The following is a 23,293-nucleotide window of genomic DNA, read 5'->3' as shown; positions in this document are numbered from 1 at the left end:
AAATTCATGGTAATTAAATTGGAGGCACCGTTTATGGTGGTTCTGATTCTTCTTGGATGGGCAATTTCAGATAGTGGTGCTCAGGAAGACCTGTTTGATACGATGGTGTCCGTCAGGGTTCTATCTTGTCCCCCATGCTATTTAACATATACTTAAAACTGCTGGTGGAGGCTGTCTGGGGTTTGGGGAGTTCAATGCTACCAGTATGCTGATGATGCCAACTCTATCTCCCCTTTCCATCGAAATCCAAGGAAGCTGTCAACAGAAATCTTAAAGCCAATTCAAATGGGCAGAAGCGGCACATGTTATAATCTTTCCTGGATTGTTCCACTTCAGACTGCAGGTGGGAAGTTGTATGTTTGAATGCACTCAGGTTAAAAGAAACAAAAACAAAACCTTTCAGAATGTGGAAGAAACGTATTTCAGGAAATTTAAGCTTAAAACCTTTTCCTCTGAGCTTTCAGTGGGCAGAAAATTTATGTTTCTTTTTTCCCTCAAGGGGAAAGCATTCAAAGACATATTTCCACAAGGCTGTTTGGAACATATAAGTCCAGGAAGGACTATGCTTCATCTGCACTGAATCTACACTCAGATTTGGGTTATGCCAGCACAAGCACTACATCATTGGGAGGCAAAGAAACTACAGATCTTTTTAAATAATAAGTTAAATTAATCCCTGTTATTGTGTGATACTTAAGACTGGAAGGGGCCGCGGTGGCTTAGTGGTTAAGATGCTGAATTGCAGACTGGAAGGTCAGCAGGACAGCAGTTCGAGACCCGAGTGCCGCGTGACGGAGTGAGCTCCCGTCTTCAGTCCCAGCTTCTGCCAACCTAGCAGTTCGAAAGCAAGAAATTGCAAGTAGATAAATAGGTACCGCTTCGACAGGAAAGGTAACAGCGTTCCGTGCACCTCGGTGTTCAGCCATGCCAGCCACATGACCACGGAAGCGTGTTCGGACAGCGCTGGCTCTTCGGCTTAGAAATGGAGATGAGCACCACACCCTAGAGTTGGACACGACTGGTTGGGGACACCTTTACCTTTACCTTTTTCTTTTTTTTTTAAGACTGGAAGCCATATACTGAGTGCTAAAAGACATCTGCATGTTTGGATCTTCTAGATAAATATCCAGTACAGCTGAATGTAATAAATTCCAGAAATAATGGATTGAGAGAAGAGACTGGAGTGAAGAATATGATGTTGTGTTGTTGTTGTTTTAATATCCAGAATTTGTTTTCCCACAGCCACAAAATAGAGTAAGAGGTAGTAAAGTTAAGTTGTAGAAAGTAAAGTGCTTATTTCAAACTGATATTCTGCCTTTCCAAACCACATTCTTCATAGCCTAACATCCATGAACCTCACTAGCTCCCTTGCTGGATCTCTTTCCTACCACACACACTGAAAAAGTGTATAACCCTTCTTCTCCCAACCTTACATGGAGAGTTTCTCCCAGATACACTGACTTTTAACTTCCATCACTGAAATAGATTGATATTCATACTTAAGGTTTACATGTCTTTCCATTACTACAGAAAACGTATGCGAGTTTGCAAAGTGAAGACTAGATGAGAAGAATACAAGGGTAGTTTAACGTATACGGTGATGTACAAGAATAGCAAGAGGTAACACTATGACAATGGCCCTGTTCACACATAATGGTGGCAAATCATGGGTTAATTTACTCACGATTTGCCACATGTGCCCAGCGCTTGCCCCTATTTTGAATATACAACCTCCAATCAAATAAGCAACCTCTGTGACCTAACAATTAATTGTAGATTAACTTTGCGTTGTTTAACCCATGATTAACTCATAGTGTCCGGGTTCACGCATCATGGAACAACCTTGGATTGGGCTGATCAGAGGTTGCATAGTTAGAATGGCGGTGGCATGCAACCCTGGCAAATCGTGGGTTAATGAACCCACGATTTGCCATGGTTGCATGTGAACTGGGTCACTGGCAGCTGGGTTTGTGATGGCCAGTAGAATGCATGGTGACTTGCCCACCTGGTGTGAAGGTTGTGGATATCATACATCATCTAGATAGGCCAGTAGAGAGCATAGGGGTGCACTCAGCAGTTGTGGTGCATCTCAGCACCAATGATATGAAGAAATGTAGCCATGAGGTCCTTCGAGCTAAATTAGGTTGCTAGGTAGGAGGCTGAAAGCCATGACCTCCAAGGTAGCTTTCTCTGAAATGCAGCCAGTTTCATGCACACAGCTAGCTAAACAGGTGTACCTAAAGGGTCTCAATGCATGGATGAGGTGAGGAGTGTAGATTTGTTAGGCAGCGTGGAATATTTTGGGACAAACCGAACCTATAAGAAAGGGATGGGATCAACTTGAACCAGAATGGAACAAGACCTCTGGTACTTAATGTTCCAGAGCAGTTTTTAAAGTTTAGCATTTACTCTGGCTCCTGGATGCTGACAGGAAATGGAGAGTGTCCAGTTTGGAAAGAATCATCCCAAGGTGATGAGGGTAGACAAATATTGATTGCTCACAGGTGGATGAGGTAGAAAAAGGCCAGAAGCAGACAGTAGAAAAAGACAGCCACTCAAAGAAGCCAAAAGACCATAAGGGAATATGCATATGCCAGACACATTTAGAGAGTAACACCATGTATAGGTATTTCTATACCAATGCTGAAGCCTCTGAGCCAAGATGGGGGAACTGGAGTGCTTGAACAAATTCATGGAGGATAAGTGGCACCCAGGACCTAGAATGAGATGCAAGTGCAGCCAAACTGACTGAAAGCAGTGGTCACAATGCTATCCAATTTAATTTATATTGTAAGGAGAAAATTGCCAAGAAAGCCAAACACAGTAATTTATTATCATCTGATTTTAAAACAGGAAATATCTCAAAACTGAGAGGATTGGTAAAATGCCAGTTGAAAGGGAAAGTCAAAAGGGTCAAATCTCTCCAGAACGCTTGGAGGTTACTCAAAACCACAATAATAAAAGCTGAGCCAGAATATTCACTGCAAGTAAAGAAAGGTACTACTAAGTCCAAGAGGTCACCAGCATGGTTAATGATCAGTGTCAAGGAAACTATTATACAAAAGATTGTTTCCTTCAAAAAATGGAAGTCATGCCCAAATGAGAACCAAAAGAAACCCAAACTTGTACAAACGAATGTATGCAGACAATATAGGATGTAAAAAAGAAAAGAAAAGATTCTGAGGAGCATATTGACTAGGAATGCAGATGGACCGCTGGATGACAACAGAGTTAAAGGAGTACTAAAGGAGGGTAAAGATACTGCAGAGAAGCAGAATGAATTCATTTTGTTTGTCTTCACAGCAGATAGTTGTACCCGAATCAATCTTTTCAGGAAGGGACTCTGAGGAACTAAGACAAATAGTGGTGACAAGAGATGAAGTTCTAGATTTTAGTAACAAATTGAAAACGCATAAACTACAGGATTCACATGGCATCCATCTGAGAGTTCTTAAAGAATGTGAAATTGCTCATCTAACAAAAATATGTAACATGCCTCTGTAACGTAGGACTAGAAAGTGGACAAGGTAATGCCAATTTTTAAAAAGTGATCTAGGGAATTAGAGGCCAGTTAGCTTAACAAACATTTTGAGTAAACTGGTGGAAAGCATTATTAATGATAACATTATCAAATATATAGAAGAAAAATACCTGCTGAAGAAAAGTTAACATGACTTCTGCAAAGATAAGTTCTATCCAACTAACCTTTTAGAGTTCTTTCACAGTGTCAATAAACATGTGGATAGGGGTGATCCAGTAGACATTATTTGCTTGTACTTTTAGAAGGTTTTCAACATAGTTCCTCATGAAAGACTCCTGAACAAACCTAGCAGTCATGAGATAAGAGGAGAGGTCCAGTAATATATAGGTTACTGGTTAAAGAATGGAAAGCAGAGAATGGAAGTAAATGGTCACTCGTCTAGGAAGAACCAGGGATCATCCAATGAAGCTGAATGATGTGAGATTCAGGAGAGATAAAGGAAATGTTTCTTCACACAGCGCATAGTTAAACTATACAATTCACTATTATTATTATATTATTATTATTATTAACAACAGCAGCAGCAGCAACAGATTTATATACTGCTTAACGTATTTAAAAGTGTCTCTAGGCGGACTTACATTCTTATTCGTTTTCTTAGAAAATAGGTATAGCAAACCTTAGTACTGTGCAGAGAATGGCCATTCTGAAGTCAGTCTGCAACAAACCAAAGGCCCTTGATTTTAGTTCTACCTTTGTCTCACCTTTGACATGGTATGTGTCTCAAAACAATAGACACTGAATTTGACTTAATACACATATTTCATGCATAAAGTAGCATGGAACAATATATAAACAATATATATAATTAAGATCTGGGTAATAATTCTACAGCTAAGCAAGTTGTTAGTTAATGTAGCACCATATTTATGAAACCCAGCTCTTTGATCCGACTCATTTACCACATTTTGATAGGATAAAGAAGTCCTTAACTTAAAACAGATGTGGTCCGTCTATACTGATATGACTGAACTTAGATGTTATGACTAACAGATATGAAACCAGTCAGATTTTACCATTCCAAAGAACTAACGTGTTTGACAGAAAAAGAATTCAGAGGAACCTTTAATATCAGCATGTATCCCTTGCTGCTTTAGCTGTCTATCCCTTTCCAGCATTCACCTCCAGACGGTTCTTTTCCAGGGTGGATTGATTTAAATTAAGGCAATTTACATTAATGATTTAAATCTCATTGAAACTTTTGCATACATTTCCTGAACAATGGCACAAATCTGACCACTGGAGCCATATTCATTTAAAACTAAATAGAGTCTTATTTATGCTGTTTCATTCTTACAAGCAGGCTTTGTATAACGTTCTCTCTTTTTATATATTTTGAATGCTTTCCTTTCTACCTATAGGGAACACCCTTAACATACTCCCATATACGCTCTTTCTTATGACAAGCAGCCATGAGTGTTTGAAATTAACAACACAATCCTATACATGTCTCCTCAGAAATTAGTTCCACTGAGTTCAATGGGCCTTACTCCCAAGTAAGTGTTGATAGCATTGCAAGCTTAGTATAATAATACAGGGAGATGCACACTGGACAATTTTGTCTTCTCTTTTTCTTTCGAGGGTTGCTCCTCTCTGCTTTATTCTGTCTTGGGTCAGCCTTGCCTTACAAAAAACAAAAAGTAACAAAAAAATGCAATGCCCATGACCAATAGATCGAAGTGAGGTTTAATAGTTACTGGGTTGAAAAAATCCAATGTATTTTTTAAAAAATCCTTTTGTTTTTAAGCATCGATTTTTATCCACCCTGCTATATTGTCTGTCTTTCCTAACTAACATCTCTGCCTTGATTGGCCCAACTCCATCACCACATAAGCACAGAAAAAAGCAATCCTATCTAGCCTGTGTCTTTGCATATGTGACTTTAGTCAGAGAAACTGAAAGCCCAGAACTTTCAAGAAGCAAGAGCTGTTAGCATGGGTGTCTGCAGAAATTTTTCTGGGGTGGTGGTGATGTTAAAGCTGCACAGCAATTTATGGCTGTAATTTGCACACACACCTGTGCACTTTCCTTGCACTTTGTTCCTTAGCATTACATTCCATCACATTTAGACGCCCACACCGAATAGCAGAACAGTACTAACGGTGTTATATTCAAGTGTTATATTCAAGAAGCATCATGAACACCAACTTTATTTGGTGTGAGAGCTAAAATACACACACACACACACACACACCACCACCACCACCACCACAAGAGGGGAAAAACCAAATACACAAACATAGCACAGCTGTGTGAGGAATATCATATCAGATATTTTAGGCCATCACTGCTCTTACCATAATATATTGTAAACATTGGTTAACACTCTCCAGAACAGTCTTCCCCAACCTGATGTCCTCCAAATGTTTTGGACTACAACTTACAGGATTCCTGAACATTGGCCATGCTGGCTGGAGCTGATGGGAATTGAAGTCCAAAACATCTGGAGGGCAGCAGGTTAGGGAAGGCAGCTCTAGAGAGTAGCAGGTGAGTCTGTGGGGAGTGTCATTAGCAGTGGAAGAAATAACTTATGCTTGATCAGTTTTTAGGGTTCTAGAGGAGCCTGGACTACTCACTTTACTTTTCATATTATTATCTGCCACTTTCTATATCAGCTAACAATACAACGTTTGCATATCTTGAATTCTGAACAACCACCTTCTTTTGGAATTGTATATCTTTCCTGGAGCTGTACATTTTGTGTATGGTTGCATATTTTAAAAAAGCGCTGATAGCATCAGAGAACAGGATTACCATTTCTGGTAGATCTGGTGACTGAGCAGTGGTGAGGCCTGGGCCTCTGAGAAATTTGTATACCAAGTCTACCCTTCTGTGGTTTCTCAGTAACTAGACCTGGTGTCCAGACATTGACGTGGTTCACATAACACACTGCAGCTCACTGTGGGTTATTTAACAAGCCACAGTGCCCACAGGAGCCATTTTGCATATTGTCATGTCATGTCGTTTTGTGTGAACTAGGCCATCGTGGGTTATGTTAGGGCTATATGTAAGGGAAAATGCAAAATGGTGGCTGGCATGCACAACAGCCTCACTGAAGGTTAAACAACCCATGGTGGTATGTCATGTCATGCGAACTGGCCCAGTGTCTTTCAACCCACGGCTAAAGCCCTCGGTTCTCTCCATGACTTCTCTCCCTATAACAGCTCAGTTCTCTCCCTATAACAGCCTTTGGGCCAAAGGCCATTACAGGGTTGAAGGACACAGTTAATATTTGAGGGGTGTGTGATCTGCTCAGCATGCAACCCACTCCTAGGCTCTGCTCTACAGGCAACACACAATCGATTCAGGTACCTTCACAAGAGGATTCAGTATTACTACAATACATGATAAAACACTAATTTTTGTGGAACTGCATGGCACACTGTCCCAGTTCCAGGGCCTGCACTAAGACAGAGATGGGGAGAGGCTCAACTTGGGCCTCCAGCAAGATTTTAAAATGGCAGGTTCTCTTAAAGCTATATACATCACAATAACCCATTCTAACCTTTAATAAGTTGCACTGCTACTGCAATCAGTGTCACAGCCCTATCTGCATTTCCCTAAAACACCAATACATCAGGAGACTGGATAACAACACCAGACTACACTGCAAAAAAGTGTCATACAGGCAAAATGGGAATAACAACACTGGGCTACTTTGCAGAACTTGTGTAATCCACACTTTCTCAGCCACAGCCCTGCCTCCTGGAATATGGGTATAACTTTATCTGCACACATCGTCAAGGTAATTTTAAAAAAATGTTTATAAACTCAGAAAAATATTAACAAGACTGAGTTAGAAAGATCATGAACTCATGTCATTGTTGCTACCTTTTGTTTTTTGGTAGACACACTGCTGCCCAGCCCAATTACACAAACCCCCTGGATTTCTAAATAGGTTTTTTTATGAGGCTGCAATTACTTCCTAATTTGGGGTCTTTGGGGGAAGACCCCTCCCAAAGCTTAACACATCCAGAAGGATTAACACACCCAGAGAGTGGGTGTGTTAGCCACTGTTGTGACTTCATTCATTAACTAAAAACACTAAAAGGAGGGAGCAGGCTAGTTTCTCACAAAATGAATGAGCAGAATAGTGGCTGCACAGTTTGCCTCGTATCTCAGGTTATATAAGGGCTAGAGTCTTGCTGCTTCTTTTTTAAATAAAAGCTGGGAATCTGGAAATTATGGTTTAGCCACATGGGGTAAATTGCCTCTCCTTGCCCCTTCCTGTGGATGCCTATGAGCATAGATGAAATTTGGAATGGCTATCCTCATAACGTGAGAGTTAGCTATCTCTCCCTTTGCCTTATGTTCTCTTTCAGCACTTTCACAGCCTTTGTGGGTGAAAGCATGGGGTTTTAAGGTGCTTTCACACACCAGATTTTAACAGGCCAATGATACACATGTTCATCGTGCGGGGGGGGGGGGGGACGACAAAAAGCCAGTGTACAAAAGGCATGTATCTTCTCTTGTGATGGAATCTCACACTTGGAAGTAAGTCCCAACAAATTACTTCTGAGCAAACATGCACAGGATCAAGCTTAAGGCAGCAATCATATGCACAATTACTTACCACTAAAAGTGAATTTTAAAAAATGTTATGAGGAAGAAAATTGTATACATTCATGTAAATGCATCTTGCAACCTCAACATCTACATTTAAAATCTGTTCCCATCATGCCAGCCCCATGGAAACTTAAAAGGCTGCAGTCTAGAGTAAAAGTAAGCCCTGGTGAATTCAATGGAAATTACTTTAAACATATTTTTAGAATTGGACTAGAAGATCCTTATTTTATCTTGCTTAGGAGAAAGCTTTATTGAATGCAATAGGATTTACTTCTAAGTAAATATGATTTGAGTTGGCTGTGTATGTGAGCCTGCCCTCCAAAACTCACCCCCACCAGGCACACAAACTGTCCCTTATTTATTTATTTATTTATTCATGGCACAATCATAAGCATGTTTACACAGAAAAAACTCCTACAACTCCCAGCACTCCCCAGCCAGTCATGGGATTGTGCCCTTAATAGATTTATATACTGCTGTCCATATCTAAAAATATCTCTAAGCAGTTTACAAGAAAATTAGAAACATTAAAATACATCATGATATGCATTAAAATACAATTAAAACAGAATTATATAGAAACAGTTTGTTAATGTTCAGCTTTGGAGCACTACCCAACTACACACACACACAAGGAGGGGCACACATAACAAGAACCAAGTTGCTTCTGTAGACAGACCTTATTTCACTTGCCCCACCAGCTCAAACAGTCACAGTAAGGGAGGAACAGGCAGGTAAGCAAAGCTAAGATGAGGGAAGTAGCAGAAACTGCTGGGCATGGGCAACGTTCCTGTGTTCTCTCCCCAGTTCAGCTCATGTGTGGTCTCGAAAACAACTTACTGGTTCACTTTAAATTCAAGAGAATTCAAGGGGGAGGGCAAGCCAGGTGGAATAGGAGAACCCAGTGATTTGCAAACTGACCGTCAGTGGGAGAGAGCCCATTGGACTGCTGCCCATTTGCTTTACAAGGCAGGTGCTCTCGCAGGCTACCAACCCAAGGCCCTAACAAGCCATGGTGCTGCCTAGCTGGACCTGCCAGAAAGCCAGCTTCACCACCCATTCCAGGTCCACCATTCTACCACATTGCAGCCACTCTCTGCTCAATGGAATCCCTACCCTACCCCCAGGTTAATTTACTGACCTCCCCTTGTCTGGGCTTCACTCATGTTGCAAGGACCTGGACAGTAGAGATAGACAGGCCAGCTGTGTGCAGCATGAGAAGCCTGGTCATGCTGCTGCCTGCTACAGCCTCTTTGCCTTATGAGGCAGGCACCCTTGTGGTGCTGGTTAAACTCGAGGGCATCCCTTGTCTCCTGTATTTAATTTACCTACCTCCTGCCTTTTCTAGGTAGTTGAAAACTCAAAGCAGCGACAAACGGGGGAGGCTCAGCTCAAGCAGCCACTGTTACCACTCTCAGAATGATGTCACGTACCCCCTTGCCCCTTCGAGCGGATGTACAGAGCCATTTTCATGAGATGAAAATCTGAAATAAATGCCTGTGTTTGATGGGAAGGTAACTTCATTTTTATGAGACTGTAAGTATATATTTAGGATGTTTATGATGAAACGTAATTGTAACTATGTTATTTCTTAAGTTAGAGAAAAATTTAGTATTTATGATGTTTCAAAAAACAATTAAAGATTGACTTAAATTTTTAAAAGCCAATTTAAATTTCTAAAAAATCATTGTTTTTTATCAATTTTGCTTTTCCCCCGAATGTTTGCTCCATCCTTGCCACATGCTTTCTGCCCTCTCACAGGGACAGGGATACTTAGTTTTTCACCTAGTCAGTGATAATTTATCATGTGAAATGCATGGTTCTTCTGGCAAGTACTTCTGGATCCTGAGAAAATAATACCCAACCCAGTGCTGTTGATATTTGGTCAACTATGGAATCTATGTCTTCAGTAGACTGCCTGCAGCCCAGCACAACTGTCATTGCTGGGGAATCTATCACAACACACACATACAGAGCATTTACTTGAAATAGAAATATTAGGTTCTGGCTATAAAAAGGTATCCACATTCCTAAGTTACCTATTTCACCAGTGATGATAAAGTGAGATAAGTTGCATCAATCAGTGTTTGGAAGAGTGTAATTTCTCATATGCTGGGTTTTCTGCACACAAATTTTGCAAGCCCACATTTGAAATCTAGAATGCATGGTTCTTCAAAAATATTCTGAGAACACACCCAAAATTAATGTATCCATTTTTCATTAATAGTTAGATTTACATTTGTAAACTAAAATTAATTTAGAAAGGTTGGATCTCTATAAATGTACGAATAATGTTAAGTAACTACTGCTTTCAGCTATGGGGCATTCAGGCTATTTATTAACATCAACCTCTTCCCCCACCCCCTGGTGTTTTCTTGTTCTGATAAAATGCATTCCAAAGTGAGCTAAATGTGTAGACAGATCAACAGAGACACTCTTTTCAAGAAAATATTAAGTATTCACTGTATAAATAGTGACCAATTCAAAGAAATAAATTCTAACTATAGCTTCCTGGATGTGCAAGAAACCTTCAATATATTTAAGCATACTTTCACCTCTTGAGTATACATGTAACAGTGCCCTAGGAAACCTACAAGAAAAGGTACAGGAAGAAGCATAGTATGCATATATAGCAGAAGCACAAGCAGACAAATACTGATGAATAAAGACCCTTATACATTGCACACAGGACATGTTCAGAGCCTTTTGCTGGCTTAGGATGCAATCCTATGCAGGTTTAGACAGAAAAAAGTCCTACAACTCCCAACATGGACTGGTGGGTATTGTAGGACTTTTTCAGTCTAAATATGGACTGGATTGCTCCCTTAGAAAATGTATTTGCCATGCCAGTTTTTATTTTCTATGTAAATCTCTGCAGCTTCCTTCTAAGTAACCAGAGGTCCCAAGTAAGCGAAGCTCTCTTTGTGAAAACAGTAAAACACACATATTCACCGCCAATTAATTACAGGTATTTCATTTAAGCGTGGACAGCTTTCCTTCCTTCCTTTTCTAAAGTGAGCAAGAGCTCATCATCATGTGGTATTAAGTATACACAGTAGTCTTAAGTGTTGGAAGTGTGGGTTCAACTCAGCTAGCTTCAAAGAGAAAAACAGGTGCGTCTGCATGTGTCTGAAAGGGTATAGATAGAGGACCTCCAAACTTCCTAGACTCTCCTCTGATCTGTGCTGAAATTCCTTCGCATGGTACACTGATAATCTTCAGGTGCTGACTTCACTTCCTACTTCCTACTTCTTCATGCTTTTTCCTCTCAGAGAGGAGACATCTCTTTGGGTCTCCCTCCATCTTGAGTTGGGGACCCTCCTATACAACATGTATTTCCTGCAATAAATGCATACTTCCTTATTCCTTTGACCCAGAGTGCGCCAGTGTGATTTATCCAGAGTAAAGCATGCTCCTTCAGCTAGGATTTCATGCAGCTCAGCCTCGTCAAGTGTACTGCTGTTCTGCCAACATTAGGAACATAAGAAAGGCCTATCTAGTCAAGAATTCTGTTCCTACAATGGGCAAGCAGATGCCTGTGGGAAGACCACAAGCAGGACACAAGTGAAATACCATCCTGCTGCACATGGACTGCAGCAAGTGGCATACAGAGTCATACTGCCTCTGATGCTTATGATTAATCATGAAAGTGGATCATGATCAACAACCACTGATAGCCTTATCTTCCATTGATTCTTGTCCATTAATTCTTAAATATTTAATTGATTTTAAGTTTTTATTGATTTTGAACCATTAAGTTAATATCTGTTTAATAATAACTGAGGGGCTGATTAAAATTAGTTACCATGAGCGGTCTCATCCTAAAAACGACAGACTGATATTCTGATTTTCCTTCATCAGATGTCAAATCTATAGCCTCTGGCAAAAGCTACTTACAGTGTAACAGATCGTGTCATTTCACAGAGTGAATCTAGTGAAAAAAGAAACCCAAGTAAGCAACCTAAACTGGAGATTCCAAAACTTATTAGGACCTGCAAAGCTTATATTTGGTACTTTTCCAGTAATAGCCACACCTAAATGAAAGGAAATCCTGGGGATATCCTCATCGGAGGCACTATACTGCAAGCAAATTTGGGTTGTGTGACTCAGACTTCACCTATCACTCTAGTTTTTCTCTGTACATGTCTTTACATGCAGCACCGCCTTTCCCCATCATTAAGTCAGGCTCTTAATATGATTTGTACATTGTGGGCCAGATCCTCAGCTAGTGTGAACTGGCACAGCTCCATGGCTGCCAGTGCAGAAATTCTATATGCTCAATATATGTGAAAATGGTGAGGGAACGGCAAGAAAAATGAAAGTAAAGGATAGTTGGGGTAGAATCCAACTAAAGCCCTACGTAGAATAGACCCACTGAAATGAATGGGACTTAAGTTAGTCATGGCTAACAAGTCCCATTCATTTCAATGGGTCCACTCTAAGTAGGACTTTAGCTGGATTTTATCCTTGGTCAACCCAAACATATGACTCAGAATGCAGGACCTCCAACGTCATTTTTTTAATTTTTTGACACAAAGACCTGGTATTTGGAAAGTGTTCATTTGGTTGGCTAATGTAAGAAACAGGATGCTGAACTAGATGGGGCTTTGGTATGATCTAGCAGGGCTCTTCTTATGTTATTATTTGATTGTTGGGGGAAGTTAAGTAACACTCAGACAAGATAAGTAGAAAATAACTATTTTAACACCCTCTAGAGAGCAAATTTGGGCCATGGGCGGTGAGCTGCAGGGGAGCGGAGAGGACAGGGAAGCCCCATTGCGTAAGCAGACTTCTACTTGCACAACAGCTGGAACCAACCCTTTGTCTTATTTTATGGATCTACCTCTTGCCTTTTAAGAGCCAGTGCACACAAAATGGTTGCAATATGAAGATGGATTCAAATAATTCCCAAAGGCATTTTCTTCCACGTGGTTTACCATGTCTGTCAAGTATTGTCTACACAGAACAAGGTAGCAAGGCTTTGCAAGGGGCATGGAGAAAATTCCCTGTGTGATAATCCACTGCATAGAAGTATCTTTCCATACAGAGGATCACCGCAAAAACAAATAAGGACTTCATATAACAATTGCTTTACAGGCACCATCTCTAGAGTATGCAATTTCCTGATTTAAAAAAAAAAAACTTTTAAAAGTTGGAATTAGTTTAGCACATCACATGTTTCTCCGGTAAAGATACAAAAAAAATGTACCCTACTCAAAATGCTGAGGTGGATTCTTTCATTAGTGTAGTTATAAGATATGTCACATATTTACTAAACTAATTTACTTTATGTTAAAAGTCCTGACAGATAAACAGAGCATAACCTCTGGCACTTTTCAGAGATGCATCTTATGAACAGACACTTTGCATGTTTTAGCACGCCAGTTCTTTCTAAAAATGCTGATTCAATTACCAAAATTTTGGTTTAATAATTGATTCCCTAGATAGTGGTTTGTTCAGGAGTAAATGAATACATAGAGAACTTCTCTGTGACACAGCGCAAGCTGGATACTGAGAAATTTTAACTATGAGAATCTCATACTGTTAGACATCACTGCATGGAACAGATTTTTTAAAAAGTTTTCTCCATGTTAAGTAAGTAAATGTAAAATTATTTTGGGACCTTATGCATCTTCTAATAGGATTTAATGTGTTTAAGAGGTAATATTATACCTCCTTTATAGAAAAGCTTACAATACAGTAAGAATGTACCAGGAAAAAATATGCTTTTAAGAGATAAATCCTCTGGGCAATGGCTGTAATCTTTCAAACTTAATTGGTGAACTCATTAATGAACAACTGCCACCACAAGAAAAAAAACTATTGTCAATGACTTATCAAGGCTATAAGATAACAAACTTAATTATATTGTTTTCAGTGGATTTACATTTACTTCCTTTAGGGCTTTAGTTGTTCAATGGCTGTATACAGATTTTTCCCCCTACACCTGAAAAGAAAACAGATGTGCCTTGAGTTGTATTATATAAGAGATTATAAGTAGAATAAACACAGTGCTAAAAAGTTTCCCATGTTATCTACTTATAAAAGTTGCATGCCTATAAATTAGATAATTTATGAGCCATGCTAATCATTTCCTCACATGTGATCTGAGATTTAGGAAACATGATTTCCTAGGACACAGGAGGATAATTTGCAGGTCCAGTTTATCTCCTGAGGGGGTCTTAACTAATTTGACACTGTTTCATGACACTGATGGCAGGCACACACTAATGACCATACTGCAAAGTGCTCCTGTCATCCTGTCGTCTCAAAGAGCAAGTTTTCTTTTATTGCCAAGATAAGTAAACAGTGATTCTACTAATTATTCAGACAGGCACTATAATGAGAACCCCACGGCTGACTTCTAGTACACGAACTGTTAACTAACAGAACAATCCTATAGTTCACATTACACTGACATCGGAGATGCACTGCTGCTACACTGACTGAACAGCTGCTGTATCCTATGTGTACTCAACTGAGGAGGAGGGAAACACACAGCAAGAAAATACAAAAATATACAGGAAAATGGAAGTCACATCCCCAACTTCCCTGGAAGCCCTGCCAAGCCCACCAATCAGGAACTGTGCAATAGGCAACACTTATGTGCTGCCAACATACAGAGGCAGGGAATAAATTCACAACAGGGGCACACCTCCTGTATCACAACACCACAGAACGTCAATCCATGTGGCACAGCCAGCACCTACCCCATTACTATCCGTCACCAGGCATCCCTAAAGGCAGGGGTTTGAATTCCCTTATGCTCACACAACCACTGTTTTATGAGTGCAGCACAGACGGAGACATATAAACCGGCAGGCAAATAGCTCCCCAGGCAGAGGGTCAGGAGAAAGCACACACAGCTCTCCTAGGAAAAGGAAGGAACCATGGAAGGAAAAGATTCTTAAGAGAAACAGCTTTTGCAAGGGGCCATGACACATATCAAGGGCAGACACAGACACAGTAATGGCACCAACCTCCAGTGGCTCACTACACAAGGCACTGGGGTTTGGGAAGAAAGAGAGTTTGAGCCCCACCAGGGAAATATGGCTCCACTCACTTTTTGCATGCCTGTGGATGGGATTAGGAATATGTCAGGGGCAAAGGAGAGGGAGCTCTGCAGACTCAGAACTACACTGAAAACACCACAGAGGAGTTCCCTGAACAAATGCAGAAGTCAAAGCCTTTATTGGGCACCTTTATTGGAGCCTTCAAACTGGGTATGGCACTTCGGATCTTTATTAATTAACTCTATCCCCTGGAAATAGACAGGGGGAACTGGACCGTGTTGTACTTATTTCCTCAGGACCTTCCCTGTAAGATCCTACAAAGGTTCTCATCACCCTAGTGCGCAATGTACATATGTGTTCAAGAAGCTGTAGAAATCTGGAACTAAGTATAGTTGATACATTGAGGCATAGTTGGCATACCAACTTTTGTTCCCCACTTTCATCTCCCCAAGTATTGTAAATCTCCCACCCATCAATCAAATTTTTGAGATGCACATATGTCAACTGCCATTATCCCTTCTTTACCTTGAGGCTAAATTTCTCTAATTTCATTTCATTTATGTATTCATGTATTTATTTATTTATAATTATTTTTAAGCTGCCTTTAGGGGTAGGCCTTATAGAATAGTAGAATCATAGAATAGTAGGGTTGGAAGGGGCCTACAAGGCCATCGAGTCCAACCCCCTGCTCAATGCAGGAATCCAAGTCAGAGCATCCCTGACAGATGGCTGTCCAGCCTCCTCTTGAAGGCCTCCAGTGTGGGAGAGCCCACCACCTCCCCAGGTAATTGGTTCCATTGTCGTATTGCTCTGACAGTCAGGAAGTTTTTCCTGATGTTCAGCTGGAATCTGGCTTCCTGTAACTTGAGCCCATTATTCCGTGTCCTGCACTCTGGGATGATCAAGAAGAGATCCTGGCCTTCTTCTCTGTGACAACCTTTCAAGTACTTGAAGAGTGCTATCATGTCTCCCCTCAGTCTTCTCTTCTCAAGGCTAAACATGCCCAGTTCTTTCAGTCTCTCTTCATAGGGCTTTGTTTCCAGTCCCCTGATCATCTTTGTTGCCCTCCTCTGAACCCTCTCCAGTTTGTCTGCATCCTTCTTCAAGTGTGGTGCCCAGAACTGGACACAGTACTCCAGATGAGGCCTAACCAGTGCTGAGTAGAGGGGAACTAGTACTTCCCGGGATTTGGAAGCGATGCTTCTATGAATGTAGCCCAAAATAGCATTGGCCTTTTTTGCAGCCACATCACATTGTTGGCTCATATTCAGCTTGTGATCGACAACAATTCCAAGATCCTTCTCGCTTGTAGTGTTGTTGAGCCACGTATCCCCCATCTTGTAACTGTGCATTTGGTTTCTTTTTCCTAGGTGCAGAACTTGGCATTTGTCCCTATTAAATGCCATTCTGTTGTTTTCTGCCCAGCGCTCCAGTCTATCCAGATCACTTTGAATTTTGTTTCTGTCTTCCAAAGTATTAGCTATCCCTCCCAATTTTGTGTCATCTGCAAATGTGATCAGCATTCCCTGCACCTCCTCCTCCAAGTCATTAATAACAATGTTGAAGAGCACTGGGCCCAGGACTGAGCCCTGCGGTACCCCACTCGTTACCTCTCCCCAGTTTGAGAAGGTCCCATTGATAAGCACTCTTTGAGTCCGATTCTGTAGCCAACTGTGGATCCACCGGATCGTTGTTTCATCTAGCCCACTTTGAGCTAGTTTGCTCATCAGGATATCATGGGGCACTTTGTCGAAAGCTTTGCTGAAGTCGAGGTATATGATGTCTACAGCATTCCCATGGTCTACAAGGGAGGTTACTTGATCAAAAAATGAGATCAGATTTGTCTGGCAGGACTTGTTTTTGAGAAATCCATGTTGGCTTCGAGTAATCACGGCATTGTTGTCAAGGTGCTTCCAGATGGATTGCTTTATCATCTGCTCCAGAATTTTCCCAGGGATTGATGTCAGACTGACTGGTCTGTAGTTCCCAGGTTCCTCCTTTTTACCCTTTTTGAAGATAGGGACAACGTTAGCCCTCCTCCAGTCATCTGGCACTTCCCCCGTCCTCCATGATTTCTCAAAGAGAATAGACAGCGGTTCTGAGAGTTCTTCTGCCAGTTCCTTTATGACTCTAGGGTGCAGTTCATCTGGCCCTGGAGATCTGAACTCATTCAAAGTAATGAGGTGTTCCTTGACCATATGCCTGTCGATCTCAAGCTGCAATCCTGCCCCTTCAGCCTGTACTTCGCCTTTGCCAGGGGGGTCATAGACCCTCTTTTGGGAGAAGACTGAGCCAAAGTAGGAATTGAGCACCTCTGCCTTTTCTTTGTCATCTGTTATCGTTTTGCCATCCTTATTTAATAGCTGAACCACCATTTCTTTCCTCTGCTTTTACTATGCACGTAGCTGAAGAAAGCCTTTTTGTTGTTTTTAACATCCCTTGCTAACCTCAGCTCATTCTCAGCTTTAGCCTTCCTGGCGCCATCCCTGCAATTCTGTGCTACCTGCCTGTACTTTTCCTTTGTCATTTGGCCTTCTTTCCACTTCCTATATGTGTCCTTTTTTGTTTTCAGGTCATCCCTAAGCTTTTTGTGAAGCCACATTGGCTTCTTCTGTTGTCTTCCACCTTTTCTTCTTGTTGGAATTGCTTGTGATTGTGCCTTGAGAATTTCCTTTTTTAAAAGCTCCCACCCATCTTGGACTCCTTTTCTCGCTAGCATCACTTGCCATGGGACCTTACTGATCATTGTTCTGAGTTTATGAAAATCAGCTTTCCTAAAATCCAGGGTACGCGTTTGACTACACTCGGCTTTTGCTTAAAACCCCTCTCAAGGCAGCATACAGGATAAAAAAAATACAAAAATATACAAATAGCAACAATATACTATACAATACTAAAAGAACACTATAAAAACAAATTACACCAATAAAACCTGCAGCCCACAGATTATAGGAAAGCCAGTGAAAATAGGTGTGTTTTCAGAGTCTTCCTAAGGACCTGCACAGAAGGGGCCTGACAAACCCCTGATGGAAGCTGATTTCAGAGATGCAGGGCCATCACTAAAAAAGCCCTCGCTCTCATATTCACCAGCCTAACTATCCCGATACTTTATATGTGGACCTGACCTTGATACCATGAAGCAGTTGCTAGTACAAAATGCAATTTCCCCTCTCTTGACAAGAGGGGGCATTGGGAGTCCATTAAAGTACATCTTCCTGGTATGAGTGAAGGCACTGGTTTTGATCTCTAGTGCCCTAAATTTCTCTGGCTCTACATAACCTGAAAGGCCATTCCCACTTCTGTTCCACTTATGATGAATCATATTGATGACACTAATCATATACAAAGTTTGAAAAGCAAAAGCATGCAGAGAAGTATTTTGGGTGAAGAAGGTGAGTAATAATGATACAGTGATTGGCCTGACTTTATGATGACATGAAAAATGTCATAAATTGCAAAACAAATTTGCCCATCCCATCCTATATTTCCCACAGGACTGAACTCTGTATTACGTAAATAACCTGCTGCAACACTTAGAATTAATTGGCTCCCTTTTTTGGAAGAACCAAAATGCAAGCCAAAACTAGATTATCCTGGATGCTGAACCATAATCTCACGCAGACATGACTGGCATCAAATAAAATATCAGGACATTTACAAAAGCACTAACCATGCTTTACCTGTTTGGTAGAAGATCTGTCTCCAGGGTTATGAATCTGGCATGTTTAATTCCTGACTTACACAGATAAATATCAGCATTTGGGTGTGGTTTAAATTAGAGTGAATTTCAAGCTTGAAATACCCATGTTGTTATGGTTAATAGCTTCTCTTCAACGAAGGGAAAATGATGCAAAGCCGAATTTTTGCACCAAAAGGTATGATGGTTTGATGATAGGTGAGATTGAAAGTAACATTAAAACACCAAAGAGTAGAAGAATCTAATCAAGGTTATCTTCAAAGGCAAAATTTAGAAGTGACAGATGGGTTCTCTACTACTGTCTCTCATTCCTACTACTGACTCCCATTTCAGAAAGCCTGGTTGGTGCTGGTGACAGTCCCATTGTGTTAATGCTGAATGTCAGTTTGGAGAATTAAGAAACAGCCATCCAAGACATGATCCTGGACGAGCACGCCGACCTACGGTAGCTTGTATTATGTCTTGTTGGATGAGAGTGAAGAAGTAAATCTCTCACAGCTTTGCCCACCTGGGTTCTCTGTGCATCAGCAGGCAAGACCTGGGGGAGTGGGGGGCAGAGTTGCAGAAGTCACCATAATTCTATCCCCCACAACAGGTATCCTGCAGTCTCCCACTTCTGAGTGTGTATATCTGACTGTGGGTGCTCCGATAGAACTGGGATTCTGCTGGTGTATTGCCTGCCCTGCTGCCCAGCAATGCTCCTGAGCTAGCCATGGTAATCTCTGCAGTGAACCTCCCTGGCTTATTGTACATGCTAAGGCTGCCTTAGCCTTAAGGCTTCAGTGGCTCAAGTAGCTTAAGTGGCTCAAGGCTTCATGGACTCACAGCAACTATAGGTCTGCCCCAATTGGTATCTGGCCCCACTCATTTGACAGGGCATACTTTGGATCTATTTTTTCACGTTGCAAGGGATGATGATGAGCTTGGCATGGAGGAATGTTCTATACCTCTGTTGTCAAGGGCAGATCACTACTTGGTGAGGTTTAGACTTACTGGGACTTGGAAGCTCTGCAGGGCTGAAGAACAAATTAAGATGGTCTGCCCCAAGAGACTAATGGATTCAACTGGCGTTATAATGGCTTTCTTAGGGTTTTGCTATCACCTTGGTGGGTGATTCTGTCAAAGCCCTAGTTGACCTCTGTAATGGGGAAATGACTTAGGCAGTTGACACGATTGCTCCTGAGCATCGTCTCCCACTGAGTAGTCAAACAAGCTCCCTGTTATTCAAGGGAGTGGGGATGGATGAAATGAGTGGGACAACAACTAGAACAGGGATTGGCAACAGATGCACCCCCATCCTTCTGTGCTGCCCTCACTGCCCCCTGCCAAATCTCTTGTGGTGGTGGCGGAAAAAAATGGTGGTTTGCTGCCAAAATTCAGTGGCACAGTGCCAGTGGCAAAAGGGCCTATTTAGCCTTAAAACAAAGCTGCAGCAGGGGGGCAGGAATGCAGCCCTCAGTGAGTTCCAGGGGGGGCAAAATTGGCCCATGGATCTCTGAAAGTTGCCTGCCCCTGGACTAGAGAGACACTGGCAGAAAACTGAGTGAATATGGACAAACACAGCCTAGAGCTCATTTGAAGGCCTATTCTATGGCAGTGATGGCAGCGAAGAAATTATTTTTCACCACCTTTGCTTCTACAGAGTCCTCCATAAGTTGAAAATGTAGACCACTCAATAGCTTGTTGTGACAAACCCTGCAGATGAAATAGCTCATATCTGTGCCACCATGGATGCCACAGATTATACGGGTCCAGTTGATGTAACTTTGGCCTCTGCTTGTCCAGCTATAATGGATATTTCTTTATTTGTACAGCACGAGGATGTGGACAGGATCCTTGGAAGGATGAGACCTACCATGTGTGTGCTTGACACTTGCTTTTCCTGGCTTATAAAAATGACAGAGGATACACACAGCGCAAGTGGGAAAAGGGCAGTGGTGAATGTCTCTTTCCAACAAGGCATGGTTCCATCATGCCTAAAAGGCTGTGGTGAGACCTTTGTTTTAAAAACTTCCCTGAACCCCACAGTACTGGATAATTTCTGTCCAGTCTCCAGTATTCCATTCTTGGGCAAGGTGCTGGAGTGTGTGGTGGCTTTTCAGCTCCACAGATTTCTGGAGGATGTGGATTATCTAGATCCACTTCAGTCTGGCTTCAGGCCTGTTTATGGGACAGCGACTGCTTTGGTCACCATGATGGACAATCTATGCTGAGACCTAGATAGTGAGAGTTTTTCTAGTGGACACTCAGTGGCTAGCAATACAATCAACCATGCTATCCTTCTGAAATGTCTCTCTGGGTGCATCTTTTCACAGAAGCTTCTTAGAGGAGCAATTTCAGAAGGTGGTCCTGCAGGATTCCTGTTTGATACCATGGCCATGGGCCTATGGTGTCACTCAGGATTCCATCTTGTTCCCACAGGGTTTTTTTTTAATCAGTATGTTGAAGGCACCTAACTTGATCTTTCCTTTCCATCTAATTCTAAACCAGTGTCTGATGTTGGTTATGGACTGGATGAGATTAAACAAATTGAAGCTAAATCTAGACAAGACACAGGTGCTCCTGGTAGGTTGAAAGGCAGATCAGGAAATAGGGATTTAGCCTGTGCAGGATGGGATTACATTCACCCTAAAGACTCAGGTTCATAGTTTGGGTGTACTCCTGGATTCAGCCCTGAACCAACTTGGATGCTCACATTTCGGTGGTGGCCAGGAGTGCATTTGCACAGCTGAGGCTAGTGCACCTGCAGGGCTGAGGCTAGTGCAACAACTGCTCCTGTTTCTAAAGAACATAAGAAGATCCATGCTGGATTAGACCAAGGGTCCCTCTAGTCCAGGATTCTGTTCACACATTGTGCAACCAGTTCCCCACAGAAAACTCCAAGCAGGACATAAGTGCAACAGCACCTTCCCAACCATGTTCCCCAGCAACCAGTACACAGAGGCATATTGCCTCTGGTACTGGAGGCAGCACATAGCTATCAAGACTAGTAGCCATTGATAGCCTTCTCCTTCAGGAATTTGTCTAACCCCCCTTTAAAGCCATCCAAATTGGTGGCCATCACTACATCCTGTGGTAGCAAATTCCATCATTTAGCTATGAGCTGTGTTAAGAAGTACTTCCTTTTATCTGTCTTGAATCTTCCACTGATCAGCTTCATGGGATGACCCCAGGTTCTAGTATTATGAGATATGGGGACATTTTCCTCCCTATTCCCTTTCTCTACACCATGAATAATTTTGTACAGATCTCTCTCATGTTCCCCCTTACTCGCCTTTTTTCCCAAGCTAAACAGTCCCAGCTGCTATAACCTTTCCTCATACAGGAGCTGCTGCAGCCCCTTGATCATTTTAGTTAGATGTTTCTGCACTTTTTCCAACTCTACAATACCCTTTTTTAAGTGCACGGACCAGAACTGTACACAGTATTCTAAGTGTAGTTGCACCATAGATTTATATAAGGGGAGTATGATCTTGGCAGTTGTATTTTTAATTCCTTTTCTAATTATACCTAACATGGAATTTGCCTTTTTCACAGCCGCCGCACTCTGGGTCAATGTTTTCATCGAACTGTCCATCACAACCCCAAGATCTCTTTCTTAGTCAGTCACCACTAGCTCAGATCCCATCAGCACATACATGAAATTGGGATTTTTTGCCCCAACATGCATCACTTTACACTGGCTTACATTGAACTGCATTTGCCATTTAGATGCCCATTCTCCCAGTTTGGAGAGATTCTTTTGGAGCACCTCACAGTCCCTTTTTGTTTTAACTATCGTAAATAATTTGGTGTTATCAGCAAACTTGGCTACCTCACTGATCACTCCTAATTCCAGATCATTTATGAACAAGTTGAAAAGCATTGGTCCCAATACAGATCCCTGTGGGATCCCACTGTTTACATCCCTCCATTCAGATAATTTACTGTTTATGCCTGCTCTCTGTTCTCTGTTCTTTAACCAGCTACTGATCCATAAGAGGACTTCTCCTCTTATTCCATAAAATAAATTTAATAAAGAAAGAAAAAAAGTATTTCACAGTCACCCCACTTTAGTGAAAAGGTGGCTGGCCACTTGCTTGTGCTTCTGAGAGATGGCTGATTCTGAAGTCCATTTTTACTATCCTCTTACAATGGATATAAATTATAAAATGTGGTATTACCCAACACAGAGTGATGACAGTCACTGTGTCTTATCTCCACATCTCCATATCCATTGTCCAGCTAAACTTCCAAGCAATCTCCTCTGTATGCTGTACCTGCCAACAGTACCCAGTTCCTCCTATTCCTAGGCCTATGAGATTTTTCCTTTAATCAAATTGGCCTTCCATTTCCCTAAGAGAAGCACAGTTCGTCTTGGTTTTGTCAACATCCTATGAATAGATCATTCCTCTCTCAGCGTTTAGAATGTTTATGAGCATTCCATGACAACACAGCAATGCAGTCACTGGCAGACAGTTTTTAGCTATTTAAATT

At 41.6% G+C, this 23,293-nt stretch overlaps 1 protein-coding gene across 40 annotated transcripts in view; it reads right to left on the bottom strand.

The window, feature by feature from the left end:
• The window catches only part of FOXP1 (forkhead box P1), a 724,900-nt gene that overhangs the window by 456,228 nt on the left and 245,379 nt on the right, over positions 1–23,293 (bottom strand). The window lies entirely within an intron of this gene.

The sequence above is a fragment of the Heloderma suspectum genome, chromosome 2 (assembly GCF_057233095.1).
Source record: "Heloderma suspectum isolate Gila_16-S chromosome 2, 16-S_ref, whole genome shotgun sequence".
NCBI lineage: Eukaryota > Metazoa > Chordata > Lepidosauria > Squamata > Helodermatidae > Heloderma > Heloderma suspectum.
Note: the sequence above shows the minus strand (reverse complement) of the source record. Positions and strands in the feature narration are given on the sequence as shown.